The following is a 19,415-nucleotide window of genomic DNA, read 5'->3' on the forward strand; positions in this document are numbered from 1 at the left end:
ATCGGACTCTTGCTTCTTCACTCTTTCAAAGTGGACTCTGCCAGTGATTCTCCAGGTAGTTTCCAGAAGCCTTGGTCTTGGACTAGGGTAGCATTGCTGATCTTTCTTGTTGTGGGACTTCTGCATCTTGGACTGCATAGCTACTGGTTCTTCCAGCTCTCCAGTTGCAGGCAGCCATTGTGGACTATCCAGCTTCTGGTTGTGTAAGCCAATCTAATAAATCCCCTTTTTATAATCATACTTCCTGTTCATTCTGTTCCTCTAGAGAACCCTAATACAGATACAGAAAGGAAAAGAGGAAGTAAAACTATTCCTGTTTGCTATTGACATGATTTTATATCTTGAAGGCCCCAAATTCTCCACCAGAAAATTTGTAGAGAAGAAAAAGGAATTCAGCAAAATAGTAGGATACAAAAATCAACACTAATAAATCATTATCTTTCCCATATGCCAACAGTGATTTTGCTGAGAAAGAAATTAGAAAAATCTTTCCATTCACAACATCAAAACAAATTAAGCAAACAAAGTTAAGTCTTAATCTAACTAACAACGTGAAAAAAGTTGTTTAAACATTTTTTTTTTTTTTTTTTACTGCTGTGACTTAAAACATGAAAAGAACAATTTTAGGGAGGAAAATTTATTTGTGGGATGATGGTTTCAGAGATCTTAGTTCATAAACAGCTGGCTCCATTCCTTGGGATGAGAAGTGAGGCAGAACATCATGGCAAAAGAGTATGGCTGGGAAATCCTGAGTAGGAAGAGTATGGCAGGAGGCATCACAATATTTGATCTCAACTTGTACTATGGAATAATAGTAATAAAAACAGAAAGGTATTGGCATCAAAATAGACATGAAGATCAATGGAATAGAATAGAAGACACAGAGAAAAACCTACATTCTTAAGGCCATCTGATTCTTGACAAAGGAGTCAAAAATATATGTTGGAGAAAAGATAACCCAGGAGTTTCCCCAAGGTTCCACTCATGAGGGGAAGGAGCATAATATTTGCCCCTTCTGCTGCCTGAAGACCCCACCTTTCCTGGCTTCCTGGGCTTAGTCCCGGAGCACAGTCACATCCACTTGCTCATTCCCACCCTGTCCCAGCTAGTCCTGTGAACTTCCACATGCAAAGTGGGTTCTCCCCAGCCCCTCCCACCTGTATTCCCCTGGGTGAAATACTCTCTGTGTTTGTTTTTCTCTTGGTGTTTTAGGCACAGTCTAGGTCATGTGGTAGGTGTCTGCCAGGTCTGTGTATTGAACCCAGCTCAGGTTTCCCAGATCCAAGTTCCTGGTTCTCATAGGCAACACCTGGAAAAGTGTGGTCACTTCAAGATGGCTTCTGTCTTGGCTCTCTGCAGACAATTGGGAGACTTGAAGCATCTTTCATATACCAGTCTATAGTGCAGTACAGCTTCTGGATCAGTCAGGGAGTGTTTTTGATCTCAGATTTCTCTATACCAAGACATGCCACAATGCCATTTGAAGTGTGGATTCTTCTAGTCCCTCTGCCCCCTTTGCCCATGGTGGGTCAACTCCAGCAGCTACTGATGGTGGTAGGCTTATTTATTTTATTGTATCCAACCTTCTGAATCCCCAAGATGATTTGAGTTTCCTGTATTAAATCCCAGTGAAATCCTTTTTCACCCACCTTACTGAGAATCTGTATATCTGCAACCTTGGTCTCAGACAATGGAGCTGCTTGGAAAGCAGTCTCCTCCACTCCACTGTCTTCCCTGGCCCCTCCAAAACTACACTAAAATTTCATCTCACTCCAGTGAAAATGGCAATTATCAAGAATACAGATAATAAATGCTGATGAGGATATGGGGAAAAAAGTACAATGACACATTGTTGGTGGGACAGCGTTAGAACAACTACTCTGGAATCATTGTGGAGATTTCCTCAAAAACCTTAGAACTACCATATGACTCAGCTACCCTGCTCATTGGTGTTCATTCACAAGAATTAAAACTAGCACACTATAGGGATGCAGTCACTTTAATGATTTTGGTAGCACAATTCACACTAGCCAAATTATGGAATAAACCTAGATGCCTATCGATAGATGAATGGATCAAGAAAATGTGGTATATGTCCGCAATGGAATTTTATTCATCCATAATGGCTGATGCCAGTAAATGGATGAAACTGGAGAATATCATGTTAAGTGAAATAAACTAGACTCAGAAAAATCAGGGACTGACTGTATTTTCTCATATGTGGAAGCTAGAGCAAAATAAGAACAAGAAGGGGGAACCAGATATCCAAAGATATAGGGAAGATCAGTGGAGTAGAAGAAGGAGATCAGGAGGGAAGAAGGAGGAATAGGACAATTAACAATGTATTTAGAATGAATTGTGTTATATCACATCAAGACTTTCTATTGGTTTGGGGTAAAGGGAGTTTGTCTTAGCTTAGTCTCTCCTGTGGTTTGTACTGGAAAATGATTCTTGCCTTTGTATTACCAGGAGATATTGTAGATGAACTAGTTCATTGGTTCTACTAAAAAGGAAAGGTAGAGAAGACAGCATTTATCACTTAAAATTTTAGGGGAAAAGTCAGAATTTTCCATATATACAAAAAAAGACAGTGTTAGTATTTCTCACTTAATAAATAAAAAATTTGAGATGACTTTACATATATGTGATACTACAGTTTCTAAAAATTGACATTTTCTTGAATACATGCATCTTATTAGTAGTTTATGAATGAGAAGGTTATACTGATTTTTTTCCTTCAGACCTTCTTAAATCTTAGAGAAATGCTCCAGTTCCTCCTGGTATTGTGTTATTTCCTTCTTAGGGCTAGAGTTTGCATCAGAGCACATTTCAATTAATATCCTGTTTCAAACTTATTATTAACTTTTCTAGCAACTGTAGTTAAGTTAAAGCAGAAATCTCTCCATGTGTCTGTCCAGTCAGAAAAGACACTTTTGAATGAGTTCAATATGAAGGAAGCTGTATTGGAATGCACCTTATAAAAGGAAGACATTGAGAAAAGGTCTTCAGCTACAGTTAGTAAACATCTTCTAACTGTAGAGAGAAGAACCTAAAGCAAGGGTCTTCTAAGGTACTTGGGATGAAATGGAAAAGTTTCTTGGCAAGACTCCCAAAACCCACTGTGATGCCACCAGAATAACCAAACGGGACACTCAGATGGTTATGAACTTACATGCTTCTATAGTTAATTGGTACCTGTCGTTTAGCTGGATATTTTTCTAAATGTTTAGTTTTTGTTATTTTTTAAGAGTGGACATACTTTGGTCATAAATGTATGAGGTGTCATCAATAAGATGACAGAAAAGGAAGGAAGTCTACTGCCAGAATTGCCAATAGCAACAATAATTTGGCAACCATTCACGGACAATAGTACCTTTCTTGGAGCATTTGAATCTAGGTAGGAGATTGTGGAGCCCCACCCGAAAGCACAAACAAGGCAGGACACTTTGAGAAAGTGGATCTTTGCCCAGGTGGCAAGCTTATTGACCATGTCCTGGAAATATCTACTGACCCTTTCCCAACCACATGCTCTTACAGACCTTACTATAGACCCATTTGGCTTTGGCCTTGCCACTAGTACTATCTTCCAAGGAACCCAGGAGAGACACGGAGACTGCCTATGCCTTGGGCAGCAGGCTGCTGACGCCAGCCAAAATGAAGGCCCTGAAGGGACCAGTGGCCCAGTCCTAGGTCCTCTTAGCCATGGTTTGAGATACACTCATCCATGCCCTGGAGGCAGCCCACCAACTGTGGTCTGACTGCGGATCCTGAAATAGCCCAATAATATAGTTCTATCCCCTCTTTTCTCTAGTGCTGGAGCAGTCCTACCTACCCAGAGAACTGATGGGAGACATGCTCTTCCATGTCTCTTAAGGCACATCCACCAACCTCACTCCAATTGCAGATTCTGAGGCAGCCCTGCTCAACTGTGATCCTGAGGCCAGTCTTGCCCATGCAAGGCAGTAGGCTCAAACATGTAGAAGAGAGAATTTGTAAACTCAAAGACAGGCTGTTTGACCTAAGTGAATTAGAGAAACAAAGAGAAAAGAATTAAAATGAAGGACAAAAGAAAAATGAAACTGATACATACAACATCAAACATATAAATATATGACTTATGGGAATATGAGAAGTGATAATAGGACCAGAAACTCGTTCAAGTAAAAATTGTGTGACACCCTCCCAAATCTTGGAAAAAATATTGCTATACATATTCATTAGCTAAAAGAACTTGTGGCAAGATGAATTTAATAAAGAACACAATTATGTGCCACACAATGACATTTTTGTTAACAACAAACCACATAATATGGTGGTGGCCCCATATATTAGAATGAAATGATAAATTCCTTATCTAGTGAACACATAGCTGAAAAAGAGGTGAAATGATAAATTCCTTATCTAGTGAACACATAGCTGAAAAGGAAACCTCAGGAAAAGGAAAAGAAGAACCCCAGGAAAATTCACAGTGAGGTTTTAGCATAAGCTTTTGCTTACCTCAGTAAGTTTCTTAAATGACTTGGTAACGGTAATCATAATGTAGTACACACTTCAAAAAAGCTAGAAGAAAGGATTTTTAACATTTAACCACAAAGAAAAGATGAATATGTGAGGGTATAGATATGTTTGCACTGACTTGAATATTATATGATACATACATGTACTGAAACATCACCCATAGTACCCAAAAATATGTACAATTTTTATGTGTCAACTTTAAAATATTTAAAAATCATTGACTCTTACACTGAAAGATATTAACTAATGAAGAGATAGTTTATGGAGCATTATTTGCTTACAAATTTATGTATGGCAAACAAAGTAAGCAAACCAAGAAAACCAACATGAACTTATTTCCAGAGAGAACTCTTCAAGAAAAACTTCAGGTGGGTCCTTCAGGAGGTATTCCTAAGGAGGACATTCTTATTAGAGGATACAATAGCTTCCTGTATATTATACCTGAAAACTTTCCAGTGCACCAAGCTGTGGGAATGGAAAACAGTGATATTGATGATGCTTATCTGTGTAGGCAAAGGCTATTATGTGTGTTTGTGCCTCAATTTCTTATTAAAAAACTAAAAGGTGCTCACTCCGTTCAGGCCTATGGAGTACTTGGTTGTCACCTCAGGGACAACGGGAAAGTGCAAGAAGAAGCCTGGTACCCCGCACCCGGAGTCAGGGGCGAGGCTGGGCTGATCCTGGCTGGCGACGGTGCTGTCTTATGCTACCCTAGGCGCCCATCGCACCCGCTCCTGGCTGGGTGGGTGGAGGCCATGAGCCCGACTCAGGGTCCCCTGGCAATGGCAGAAATGAACTATGCACAGGGTCATGTGGTCTTTGAGGATGTGGCCATATATTTCTCCCGGGAGGAGTGGAGGCACCTTGATGAGGCTCAGAGATTCCTGTACTGTGAGGTGATGCTGGAGAATTTGACACTTTTGTCCTCATTAGGTTGTTGGCATGGAGCTGAGGCTGAGGAGTCACCTTCTGAGCAAGGTGTTTCTGTACGAGCATCACAGGTCAGGACTTCAAAGCCAGGTTCATTCACCCAGAATGCCCAGCCTAGTGAGACATGTGACCCACTCTTGAAAGACATTCTGCACCTGGCTGAACAAAATAGAACACAAACTGAACAAAAGATACATATTTGTGAGACAGACCTTTACCAGCCCCAAAAGCAGATTGGAAAGAATCTTTCCAGGAGGGACAGTTGGAAACTTTCATTTTTGAAGAACCACTGCGTTCACATGGCAGAGAAGACCCTCACATGAGGGAAGATTGGAAGGATTGCCAGACACCTCAGGCCTTCTCTGGCACCATGTCTCTCACTGTGGGTGGAAGCCAGACCAGGAAACTGAGGGCAAGGAAACCCTTCAAACTGGACATAATGATTACATATGCAGTGAATGTGGGAAAGCCTTCAGATGCAAACAGGACAAAAGTCACACAGGAGAAAGGCCTTATGAGTGCAGTAAATGTGGGAAATTCTTTAGATATAATGCCAACTTTGTGAAACATGAAAGGATTCACAGTGGAGACCGGACTTATGAATGTAGAGAGTGTGGAAAATCCTTTATGTACAACTATAGACTCATGAGACATAAGAGAGTTCACACTGGAGAAAGGCCTTATGAATGTGAAATTTGTGTACAGTTCCACATTCTTTAGACACCAATGAGTTCATGTCGCTGGCTCTTTGCGGTACAAAAATCCGTGGATATTTGTCACCGCCTGCAGCAACAACTTGCACGGGTCTTATGGGTGGTGGAGTGGAAACTGAGGCACTTCTATCTTTTTCTTTAGTGCACTGCTTTCTTGCTTGTTTATAGAGGATAGAGGAAATGAGGTTTACTTGCTTTGAGAGGAGAGAGAGAGAGAGAGACTTTGCTTATCAGAGAGAGAGACTTTGCTTATCAGAGAGAGAGACTTTGCTTAAGAGAGAAACTTGCTACGCCTTAAAGTCCTGCATCCTGTGAACTAAGGGTACGTCTACCTAAGGTGCCCTAGTGATGCGTCTCAGTTCTCTGTTCTGTGATCTGCCTTCTGCCGCTTCCCCTACTTGCTGTTGCCACGCGTGTGTCTAGCTGCTTCCGTGTGTTTTCTTCTAGCTGCTGCGTGTGTCTTCTTCTCTGGCTACTGCCGCGCAGCGTGTCTTCTGCTGCTGTTTTTTTGCTAATGGCTGCTGTAGTGTGTTTTTCCCTCTGGCTGCTGTGGCGTGTCTAGCTGCTTTTTTGCTAATGGCTGCTGTGTCTGTCTCGCTCCACCTACGCTTATATCACCTCCAGGAGGCGGAGAGCAGGGCCACGCCTCTTACGCAAAGATTAGGCGAGTCGCTCCGAGCAGGCAATTAGTGCTCGAGAACACATGCGCATACATTGTGTGCGTGGACGAGAAAATCACCTGAGTGTGCTTATGTCAATTAACCTCCTCGCTGCCGATGTGATCAGGCGCCATCCCAGCGCTGCCAACATGGCACAGCCCCCAACAAGTTCACACTGGAGAAAGACCTTATGAATGCAGTCAATGTGGGAAATTCTTTATGGACAGCTCCACACTCATTAAACATCAGAGAGTTCACACCAGAGAAAGGCCTTATAAGTGCAGTGAATGTGGGAAATTCTTTAGGTATAACTCCACACTCATTAGACATCAGAGACTTCATACTGGAGAAAGGCCTTATGAATGTAGCATATGTGGGGAATTCTTTAGGTACAACTCCAACCTCATTAAACATTGGAGAAGTCACACTGGAGAAAGGCCTTATAAGTGCTGTGAATATGGGAAATCCTTTAGATACCACTGCAGACTCATTAGACATCAGAGAGTTCACACTGGAAAAAGGCCTTATGAATGCAGTGAGTGCCGGAAGGCCTTCATTAGGAAATCCCATCTGGTTCATCAGCAGAAAATCCACAGTGAATAGAGGCTTGTCTGTCCCTTAGATGTGGGGGATTCTTTAAGTTCAGCCTCAGCTTCATTAAACATTAGAGATTTCACAATGAAGAAAATTTACCACTGACCTTTTTAAATTGACAGTTTAATGTTATGTAAATTCATATTTCAAATCTTCAGAAACCTTTTTATCTTGCAGAAGTGATACCCTATTCTCCTTCAATAATTCCTCTTTCCTGGTGCCCCTGACTAGTATGCTTCTACACCCTGCTGTATGGATTTGATACCTGTTAGCATCCAATATAAGTAGAATCATACAACATTTGTCTTGTTGTGAAAGGCTTGTTTCACTTAGGATAATGTTCTTAAGGTTCACCTTAGCATGTGTCCGAAATCCTCCCCCCCTTTTATTTTCAGTGAAATAATATTCCATTGTATGTATATACCACATCTCCTTATCTATTCATTGGTTAATGAACACTTGGGTTACTTCTACCTTTTGACTACTAAGGAAAATTCCGTTATGAACATAAACATACAAGTAGCATTTTGAAACCCCACTTCCAGTTCTATTTGGGTATATGCTCAGAAGGGGAAATGTTGGATCATGAAGTATTTTTAGGAACTGTTTTCCATACTACCTGCACCAATTACATTTACACAACAGTACACAAGGTTTTCACTTGCTGTACTTTAGCAATAGTTCAGTTTTCTCTTTCTGTTTTCTTTTTTGTTTGTTTGTTTTGTAAGAGAGAGTTTTTCATTAGTAGTTATCCTGTTTGGTGTGAGGTGGAACACTGCATTTTTCACTTTTGCTAATGATTAATGATGGGGAACATCTTTTCTTGTGCTTGTTCAAATTTGTATATCTGGAAAAATATCTTTTCAAGTCTTTCCTCCATTTTTTAATGGACCTATTGGAATTTTGTTATAGACTGTAGAAATTTTAAAAGCATTTGGGATTTTTAACTCCCTACTAAATATATTCTTTAAAAAAAAAAACTAAAAGGTAAAAAAAAAATAAAAAATTTAAAACTAGAAGAAGCTTATAGAATCAGGATATAAATAGAGAAAAATTTTTTTACTCAGTTGTACAATATGGTTTGTGTTTTAAGCTAAGTGGTATTGCAAAAGATTCAAAAGTTAAAAAATAAAAATAATTATAAAGTAAAAATGTTATAGTAAGCTAAGGTTAATTTATTATTGAAGTAATGATTTTAAAAATAAACTTGGTGTAGTCTAAGGGGACAGTGTTTATGAAGTCCCCAGTAGTGCATAGCAATGTCCTAGGGCTTCAGTCATCCTGTACTCTCACTGACTCACCCAGAGAGAACTACAGTTCTGCAAGCTCCACTTATGATAAGTGACCTATACAGTATACATTTTAAAAATCTTTGTACTGTTTTTATTGTATCTTTTTTTATGCTTGCACATGTTTAAATATGCAAATACTTCCCACGATAACACAATTATCTACAGTGCTCATTGCAGTAACATGTTATGCTGGCTTGTAGCCTAGGAGTAATAGGCTAGTTCACACAGCCTAGTTGTGCAGTGGGCTACACCAGCTCAGTTTCTGTACCCACACTCTATGATGTTTGCACAATAACAATCACCTGACTCTGCATCCTTCAGAATATATTCCCATGGTTAAGTGACACATGATAATCAAATTGTCAAAAAGTCAAAGACAGAGAATCTTGAAGCAACTGTTCTTTGAAAGAGAAGAAACACCTCACACGTAAGGCAATGAAAGTGCTTCTTGACAAAAGTCTGGTCAGTCAGGAGGGAGTAGGATGACATGACCGAGGAGCAAAAATTAAAAAATCAGTGCCAAACAGGAATACCAAACATGACAGAATTGTCCTTCATAAATGAAGGAGAGATAAAGATATTCCAAACAAACAACAGTTGTGAGAATTCAACACAATGAGAAAGGCCTATAGGAAAAGCTCTAGGGAGTTCTGCCAGTTAAAATGGAAGAACACTGAGTGACAACAACAACAAAAAAAAACATGAGTTCAAGATGGCGGACTAGATGGTGACTGCATTTCATGTTGCTCCAGGACTCAGGATTCAAGAAGAGAAGGTATCAAGAGACTCAGGACCAATTCAGAGCTGCTGGGTGAGTCTCTCCCACTGGGTGAGGCTACTCAGATGGGGCGGTAGTCCTGGAATGCAGTAAACTTTGTGGAGTAGAGTAGCCCAGCAAGACTCTCCCGCTGGAGCTGTGAACCTGGACAACCGGGAGCATTGTAGAGGAGGGCCGCCCAGCGAGAGATTTCGGCGCTGAGTGAGGGTTCCAGGACCGGTGGCAAGACTGAATCTCAGGCAGTTTCTTGGAGGAGGGGCCGCCAGCGAAAGGCATTGGCACAGGGCAAGGTTCCCTGGCCCAGGCGGTAGTTCCAGACCCCAGGGAACATTGCAGAGGAGGGCTGCCAGCCTAGGGGGTAGTTCTGGACTGAAGGAAACTTCTCGGAGGAGAGCTGCCCAGCAAGACTTCCCCACCAGGTGAGTCTTCCCTGCTGAGCAAGGCTTTCCATCAGGGCTGTAGAACCAGAGACCCAGGCCCAGACCAGCCATGCCCCAGCCTGCAGTCTAGTCCCTCTTTTGACTGACCATCAGTCAACAAGTGGAGGCGCCTTTGCCCACTAGCAGGGAATATACCACAAGTGAAGGCTACCACCCCTAGAGGGGCAGCTTCCTTGTGGAGCACTGCATTATCAAATTCCTACAAGACTTTAAGCTACTGAAGGCTAGGAGGTGAGTTATTGGAAATCTACAGGTACAATATAAGTCAATAGAGGAAATCTGCAATATCTCAGAGTTTCACTACTAAAGGGATACCTGACCAATATGAGAAAACAAGGAAAGAAAATGTCCCAAACAAGCCTAGATGCTACAGCAATAAAATCCAATGACAGTATGGCAGAAGAAATGTCAGAAAGGGAGTTCAGAATGTACATAATTAAATTGATCAGAGAGGGAAACTCTTCTCTGAGATGAAAGAGCAAATGCAGGCTTTGAATGATCCCACCAATCGACAGTTAAAAGAGCAAATGTGGGAAGCAAAAGATTATTTCAATAAAGAGTGAGAGATACTGAAAAAAAAAAACCCAGAAATCCTTGAAATGAAGGAAACAATAAACCAAATTAAAAACTCCAGAGAAAGCATAACCAATAGGATAGAACACCTGGAAGACAGAACCTCAGGCATTGAAGACAAAATATTTAATCTTGAAAACAAAGTTGAACAAACAGAGAAGATGGTAAGAAATCATGAACAGAATCTCCAAGAACTATGGGATACCATGAAAAGGCCAAATTTAAGAATTATTGGGATTGAGGAAGGCTTAGAGAAACAAACCAAAGGAATGAACAATCTATTCAATGAAATAATATCAGAAAATTTCCCAAATCTGAAGAATGAAATGGAAAATCAGGTACAAGAGGCTTATAGGACTTCAAATATCCAAAATTACAACAGACCCACACCAAGTCACATTAAAATGAAAATACCTAACATACAAAATAAAGACAGAATTTTAAAGGCTACAAGAGAAAAAAATCAAATTACATTCAGAGGGAAACCAACACAATATCAGCAGATTTTTTAACCCAGACCCTAAAAGCTAAAAGGCCCTTGAAAAACATTTTTCAAGCTCTGAAAGAAAACAAATGCCAACCAAGAGTCTTATACCCAGCAAAACTTACCTACAGATTTGATGATGAAATACAATCCTTCCATGATAAACAAAAGCTAAAAGAATTTACAAAAAGAAAGCTGGTATTACAGAACATTCTCAGCAAAATATTCCATGAGGAAGAGATGAAAAACAATGATGTAAATCAGCAAAGGGAGGAACTACCCTAAAGGAATAGCCAAATAAAGGAGAAACCAAGTCGTGTCAAAAAACAAAAATGAGTCAAATGACCAGGAACAAATCATATCTCAATAATAACCCTGAATGTTAATGGCCTGAACTCATCAATCGAAAGACATAGACTGGCAGATTGGGTTAAAAAGAAAGACCCAACAATATGCCTGCAAGAGACTCATCTCATAGAAAGAGATACAAACTAAAGGTGAAAGGATGGGAATAAACATACCATGCACATGGACTCAACAAAAAAGCTGGAGTATCCATCCTCATATCAGATGATGTGGACTTCAAGCCAAAGTTAGAAGAGATAAAGAAGGACATTTCATACTGCTTAAGAGAAGCATAAATCAGCAAGACATAACAATCATAAACATCTATGCCCCAAACAGTGGCTCATTCATGTACGTCAAACAAATCTTTCTCAATTCCAGGAACCAAATAGACCACAACATAATAATACTAGGTGACTTTAACACACCTCTCTCACCACTGGACAGATCCTTCAAACAAAAATTGAACAAAGAAACCATAGATCTTGATAACACAATCATAATTTAGACTTAATGGACATATATAGAATATACCATCCAACAAAGAGAGAATACAATTTTTTTCTCAGCAGCACATGGATCCTTCTCTAAAATAGACCATATATTATGCCACAAAGCTACTGTTAGCAAATACAAGAAGATAGAGAGATAATACCTTGTATTCTATCAGATCATAATGGGTTGAAATTAGAAATAAATGACAGAATAAAAAACAGAAACTACTCCGACACCTGGAGATTAAATAATATGCTATTGAATGATGAATGGACAGCAGAACATCAGGGGGGAAATAAAAAAATTCTTAGAGGTAAACGAGAACAAAAATACATCGTATCAAAATCTCTGGGACACTATAAAAGCAGTACTTAGAGGAAAATTTATTTCATGGAGCACATTCAATAAAAGATGAAAAAATCAACAAATAAACGACCTAACACTACAGCTCAAAGCCCTAGAAAAAGAAAAAGAGAGCAACACCAAAAGTAGTAGAAGACAGGTAATAGTTAAAATCAGAGCTGATATCAATGAAATTGAAACAAAAGAAACAATTGAAAAAATTGACAAAACAAAAAGTTGGTTCTTTGAAAAAATAAACGAAATTGATAAACCCTTAGCCACACTAACAAAGAGAAGTCGAGAGAAAACTCAAATTACTAAAATTTGGAATGAACAAGGAAATTTCACGACAGACATAATGGAAATAGAAAACATAACTAGAAGCTATTTTGAGAATCTATACTCAAACAAAATAGAAAATCTTGAAGATATCAACAGGTTTCTCAAGACACATGAATTACCTAAACTGAACCAGGAGGGCATACATAATTTAAGTAGATCAATTTCAAGTAATGAAATAGAAGAGGTCATCAAAAGCCTACCAACAAAGAAAAGTCTGGGACCAGATGGGTTCTCAGCCGAGTTCTACAAAACCTTTAAAGAAGAGCTCATTCCAATACTTCTCAAAGTATTCCATGAAATAGAAGAGGAGGGAACCCTCCCAAACTCATTCAATGAAGCCAGTATCACCCTGATACCTAAACCAGAGACACATCAAGGAAAGAAAATTTCAGAGCAATATCCTTAATGAACATCGACGCAAAAATTCTCAACAAAATTTTAGCAAATCACATACAAAAATATATTACAAAGATAGTGCACCACGATCAAGTGAGTTTTATCCCAGGGATGCAAGGTTGATTCGACATCTGGAAATCAATAAATGTAATTCACCAAATCAATAGACTTAAAGTCAAGAATCACATAATTATTTCAATAGATGCAGAAAAAGCATTCGATAAAATATAGCACCCCTTCATGCTCAAAACACTAGGAAAAATAGGGATAGTGGGAACATTCCTTAACATTGTAAAGGCCATCTATGCTAAGCCCATGATCGGTATCATTCTAAATGGTGAAAAACTGAAAGCATTTCCCCCTAAAAACTGGAACAAGGCAGGGATGCCCTCTTTCACCACTTCTATTCAACATTGTCCTTGAAACTCTAGCCAGAACACATAGACAAACCAAAGAAATTAAAGGGATATGGATAGGAAAAGAAGAACCCAAACTATCCCTATTTGCTGATGTCATGATTATATATTTAGAGGAACTGGGAAATTCCACCAGAAAACTTTTAGAACTCATAAGTGAATTCAGTAAAGTAGTAGGATATAAGATCAATGCTCATAAATCTAATGCATTTTTATATGTAACTGATGAATCCTCAGAAATCGAAGTTAGGAAAACTACCCTGTTCACAATAGCCTCGAAAAAAATAAAATACTTGGGAATCAATTTCACAAAACAGGTGAAAGACCTCTACAATGAGAACTACAGAGCACTAAAGAAAGAGATTAAAGAAAATCTTAGAATATGGAAAGATCTCCCATGTTCTTGGATAGGCAGAATTAATATTGTCAAAATGGCCATACTACCTAAAGTACTATACAGATTCAATGCAATTCCAATTAAAATCCCAATGACATACCTCACAGAAATAGAGTAAGCAATCATGAAATTCATCTGGAAGAATAAGAAACCCAGAATAGCTAAAGCAATCCGTAGTAGGAAGAGTGAAGCAGGGGGTATCGCAATACCAGAACTTCAATAAAAGCAAATACAAAGCAATAGTAACACAAATGGCATGGTATTGGCAGCAAAATAGACAAGTAGATCAATGGTACAGAATAGAGGACACAGACACAAGGCACCAAAACAGACAGGTAGATCAATGGTACAGAATAGAGGACACGGACACAAACCCAAATAAATACAGTTTTCTCATATTAGACAAAGGTGCCAAAAACATGCAATGGAGAAAAGATAGCCTCTTCAACAAATGGTGCTGGGAAAACTGGAAATTCATATGCAGCAGAATGAAACTAAACCTCTATCTCTCACCCTGCACAAAACTCAACTCAAAATGGATCAAGGACCTTGGAATCAGACCAGAGACCCTGCATCTTATAGAAGAAAAAGTAGGTCCAAATCTTCAACATGTCTGCTTAGGATCACACTTCCTTAACATGACTCCCATAGCCCAAGAAATAAAAGCAAGAATCAATAACTGAGATAGGTTCAAACTAAAAAGCTTTCTCTCAGCAAAGGAAACTATCAGCAATGTGAAGAGAGAGCCTACAGATGGAGAGAATATCTTTGCCACTCATACTTCAGATAGAGCACTAATTTCCAGAATCTATAAAGAGCTCAAAAAACTCTACACCACGAATACAAATAACCCAATCAACAAATGGGCTAAGGAAGTGAACAGACACTCCACAGAAGAAGATCTACAAGCAATCAACAGATCTATGAAAAAATGTTCAACATCTCTAGTAATAAGAGAAATGCAAATCAAAACTATCCTAAGATTCCATTTCACCCCAATTAGAATGGCAATTATCAAGAATACAAGCAACAACAGGCGTTGGAGAGGATGTGGGGAAAAAGGTACGCTCATACATTGCTGGTGGGGTTGCAAATTAGTGCAGCAACTCTGGAAAGCAATGTGGAGATTCCTTAGAAAACCTGGAATGGAACCACCATTGGACCCAGCTATCCCACTCCTTGTCCTATACCCAAAGGACTTAAAATCAGCATACAATAGTGATGCAGCCACGTCAATGTTCATAGCTGCTCAATTCATAGTAGTCAGATTGTGGAACCAACCTAGATGCCTTTCAATTGATGAATGGATAAAGAAACCATGGTATATATATGCAAAATGGAATATTACTCTGCCATGAAGAATGATAAAATTATGGCATTTGCAGGCAAATGGATGAAATTGGAGAATATCATGCTAAGTGAGATAAGCCAATCTCAAAAAACCAAAGGACGAATGAACTCGCTGATAAGCGGATGATGATACATAATGGGGGGTGTGGGAGGGAGGCAACAATGGAGGAAGGAGGGACTGTATGGAGGGAAAAGAGGGGTGGGAGGGTTGGTGGGGAGGAAAAAATAACAGAATGAATCAAACACCATTACCCTATGTAAATGTATGATTATGCAAATGGTATGCCTCTACTTCACGTACAAACAGAGAAACAAGATGTACCCCATTTGTTTACAATTGAAAAAAAACATGCAAGCACAAAGCTCACAAAATGGTCGGATTCAAAATACTCAGATGCTGTCAAGGTGGTGTGTAAATCATGTTTATTTCTAGTATAAAAGTTAAATGAGTACTATAGGTAAAATCATTAGTGTATTATTGCACAGTGTAAGTAGATATGAAGTGTGGTATAAAAAACACAAAAAAGAGGGGTTGATGTAAAAGTGTAGAATCTTCGCATGCGGAGACATTAACATGTTACCAGGTTAAGTGAGAATATCATGACTATGTTTTATACAAGCTTTGTGGTGACCACAAAGGAAAAAAGAAAAAATAATGGTAGATACCCAAAAGCTAAAGAGAAATGACAAAAAGCATATCACTACAAACGTAGAAAGTCACAAAAGAAGATGGCGAGACTGGAAGAAAGGAGCAAAGTTGAGTTACAAAACAGAAAGCATGTGTTCTTCACTGTGAATCAATTCTAAATTTATTAGAAATTGATGTATACAACAATATTTAAGAAGTAGAAGGAAAATTTGGGGCCTTCGCTGGCTTAACCAGAGGATCTAAACCATTTTCAATGATCATTTATAAGAAGAAATATAACAGGAAGGAAAATTAACTGAACACATTAAGAAAGAAAATAGTTTTTAAAAACATTTTATTATCATCAGTAAGTTTATTTATGTTAAAGATGTATCAGATGTGAATAAGAAATGAAACAAAAATTCAATAAAATTTTCAGGGATTGTATGATGCTTTAACAGAAAGCAATTTAGATTATCATTTCATATATAGATGAAAAAAGTTCTGATGGAATATAGGTCTGAATGTTAAAATGGATTTACAAGAGAGGGAACTGAACATATTTCAAGACAAAAGAAGGACATAATTAGGAAGATGTTTGGTTTTCTGAACTAGACAGTCCATAATTTAAATAAAGAAGGAACTACCAGTTCTTTCTACACAGGTGAAGTTAAAAACAAGCATCCATCAAAAAACATGCCTATAATTTTTAGAAAATATATGTTAATGATTATAAATTATAAAATCATAAATAATATAAACTGCCAAGATAAAATCTAGAATAAATTATACAATAGAACTGAAAAAAATCTGATAATAATGTTTACTTGAAAAATGAACTTAAATTAGCAAGCAAAAGAATTTTCATTGAGGTTTATTATAAAGTAATGTTAATTAGAATGCTGACAAATTACTATTTTACCTAAATAAATATGCAATTTAAATTAGGACAAATAAAAAATAAAAACAATTTAAAAAAGCAAAAAAAAAATTAAATGAAATATTTATGTTTTATATCAATACATCCATTCTTTGAAAATGATTCTTAGAAAACATTTCAAAAACATGAAAAACTATGCAGGAGATATTAATCCACATCTAATATCATTTTCCTTCATGACATCAATTGTACCTAAACCTTCCTTTACTTTTCTGTAGTGATGTCGGTACAAACTTTTGTTTCTTTCTCTGTAACACTGAAGCTTCAACAGAGAAGAAATGTGTTTGCTTTATTCACTTGTGTTTCTTTCCACATCTGTCACATTGATACTCATTTTACACATGATAATGTATGAGAATAGGAATAAATAAGGAAATTAATATTATCTATTCTTCAGTTTGGTTCAGAAAACAGGCATTTTGATTTTGTTTTTAGGAAAATAGAAACCTAAGAAGTTTGTGTGATATAGTATAATAAATCACAAAATAACAATATTTAGTAAAATGGAACAGTGAACCTACTTTCTAATTTTAATACAACATAAAGGTAAATAACTTTTATATGATAATACTAATATTACACCTCTGATAAAAAGGATAAAAAAGATACAAATAAATGAATAATAATATCAGGGCTGTCTCCTTTGGTTTAATAAATTCTGACTAAAGCAGAGGAGTCCTTGGCAGAGACCAAAAGCACACATGCAGGTGGGATGTGGCCACTCAGTGAAGGAGAATCATTTCAATGTGACCCAAGTTCTCCATCCTGACTTCTCAACTTCTTTTGCAGTTTTGCTGGTGAGAAGATTCTCATGATTTTCACTCTGACGATCTCCCAGGCACAATCACTGTATTTCTTCTCTTCCAGGTAGAGATGGATTCTCTGGATGCACCTCCTCAAGAACAGGGTCAGTCCCTCAGTTTACAGAACAGGTTCTTCCTCTTCCATCTCCTGTACTAAGCAGGTCTCCAGGTCTTGCTCATGGTGTCCAATGAAGAGTTTGCCCAGGAGGGTGGTGTTCAGGCAGCAGAGGAGTGCTCCGGGTGGAAGAGGCTGAAGATCTGCTGGAGCATCCCATGGAGGACAGACATGGCCTAGACCTTCTGGAACTGGCTGCTGTGCACATCTCCCAGGGGAACTGGAAGTCCCTCTGTCCTTCAGACACAAGGAAGGGAATAGTCTCCTCATTTATCCCAGGAGCACAAAGGTGGGCCTCAGAATTGAGGCAGGTCACAGTCCAAGATCCAACAGGGCCGTAGCTGTCCACCACCAGGGCAGTTAGAAGCGGAAGTAGGAGGGCCACGTGGAAATGAGGATGCTGCTGGCCTGGCTGATCTGGGGTCTGGGTGAACCTTGGACCCTGGGTTCTGCGAAGACACTGTCTATGCATGTCTTTTAAATAGGGAACACAAACTTTTTATCTAAACATTTTTCTACACTTGTCCTTTCCTGTCCTTTTTTGTTTTCATTTGTGTATTATTCTGCTGATGGCTCAACATCAACTTATGACATCAACTTCTCTATTGATTTTATAAGAGAAGTTTAATTTTTTTCCATATATTTCCAATGTGCCAATCCAAATCGATACTTATAAATTAAAACCAGAAGTCTGTGTATATGTATGTAAATAATCACACACACATTTTATTATGTATAAATATTTCTTTTTTCTATTCTAGAAACAAATCTTTAGCCCTGATCCTAACAGCTATTCTTACCCTTCTTCCTTTACATATAAAGTCTGGATCCCATAGACCTATGGGTCTCTGCATTTGTTCAATGTTTTTCCAGATCATCACTGGCAATTAAACTTCATGAGTGGGGTGGTTTGTTGTTTCATTCACAGCAGAGGCTGCTGATCACTGGTGAATTAGCCTCCTCTGTGTTTCTCTCCTAGAACACATTCGGGCAGGTCCATGTGCTTAACCTTCACTGAGCCACGATATCAGGATCAATGTAGATATTGTCCTTTCTGTCCACTATTTTCTTGCTGAGATCTGCAGTGCTCCTTGGTCTGTACCAATAATCTTGGGAGAAATCCAGGTTCTTCTCAGGTGCTTATGTGTGTGAAGGTTCTAGTTGTAAGATAATGTTAGTTCCCCAGCACCACCTCGCTCACAGGTGGTTATCACAACTTTAACACCCTCTGCTCTAGGACGACAAGGTGTCCTCAGTCCACGATCATCAGATGCAGCCCAGAGAAGAGACTCACTCGCATCCTGATGGCACGAGGACTCTTTTACTAAGGAGGGCTTTGTTTCTTTGTTAAAAAAAAGAAACTCTCCATGATCCTTTTCCCTGTCCTTAGGGTTCTTGTCTGGAGGATCCTGGCTATCTGAGGTGACCTCCTGCTTACTTGATTCTTATCCTGTGTTAAGATCGAATTCCCAGCTTCAGTTTCTCAGATGCTGAAAGCAAAGGTTTGTTTTGTCTGTGTGTAAGGAGGAATTATTCAATTACAATCATTTCACCCTCTGTAGTCAAATAAGTTTTACATGCCAATCACAACCACGGTGATTCTTTAGGTAGAAAACTGAGTCCTTGTTATCCTTAGAGTTCCTGAACTGGGCACAGGGGATTCCTAGGTGATGTTTCCTTTCTTTAGAAGCTTGTATTATAGAAACTGGGGACCCTCAGTTGTTCATCCAATCAGCATGATTCTGTTTTCTTTGTCTATGAATGACTTACTCTGACCACCTAGGGCAGCGAGCTCCAGGCTAACAGGTCCAAGAGTGAGAGTGTCTTTCCTTTACTTATTCATGATTTTTCATGAATAAGGTTTC

General features: G+C 38.7%; 1 pseudogene across 1 annotated transcript; it reads right to left on the reverse strand.

The window, feature by feature from the left end:
* Window positions 1-17,373: 17,373 nt before the first annotated feature.
* On the reverse strand, window positions 17,374-18,850 carry LOC306644881 (interferon omega-1-like; annotated as a pseudogene). The gene is made up of 2 exons: window positions 18,845-18,850; window positions 17,374-18,014 (listed from the first exon to the last, which is right to left on the reverse strand). The product of its transcript is annotated as an interferon omega-1-like (transcript).
* Between the last annotated feature and the right edge of the window lie 565 nt (window positions 18,851-19,415).

Source organism: Sciurus vulgaris (genome assembly GCF_902686455.1).
Source record: "Sciurus vulgaris genome assembly, chromosome: 15".
In the NCBI taxonomy this organism is placed as follows: Eukaryota; Metazoa; Chordata; class Mammalia; order Rodentia; family Sciuridae; genus Sciurus; species Sciurus vulgaris.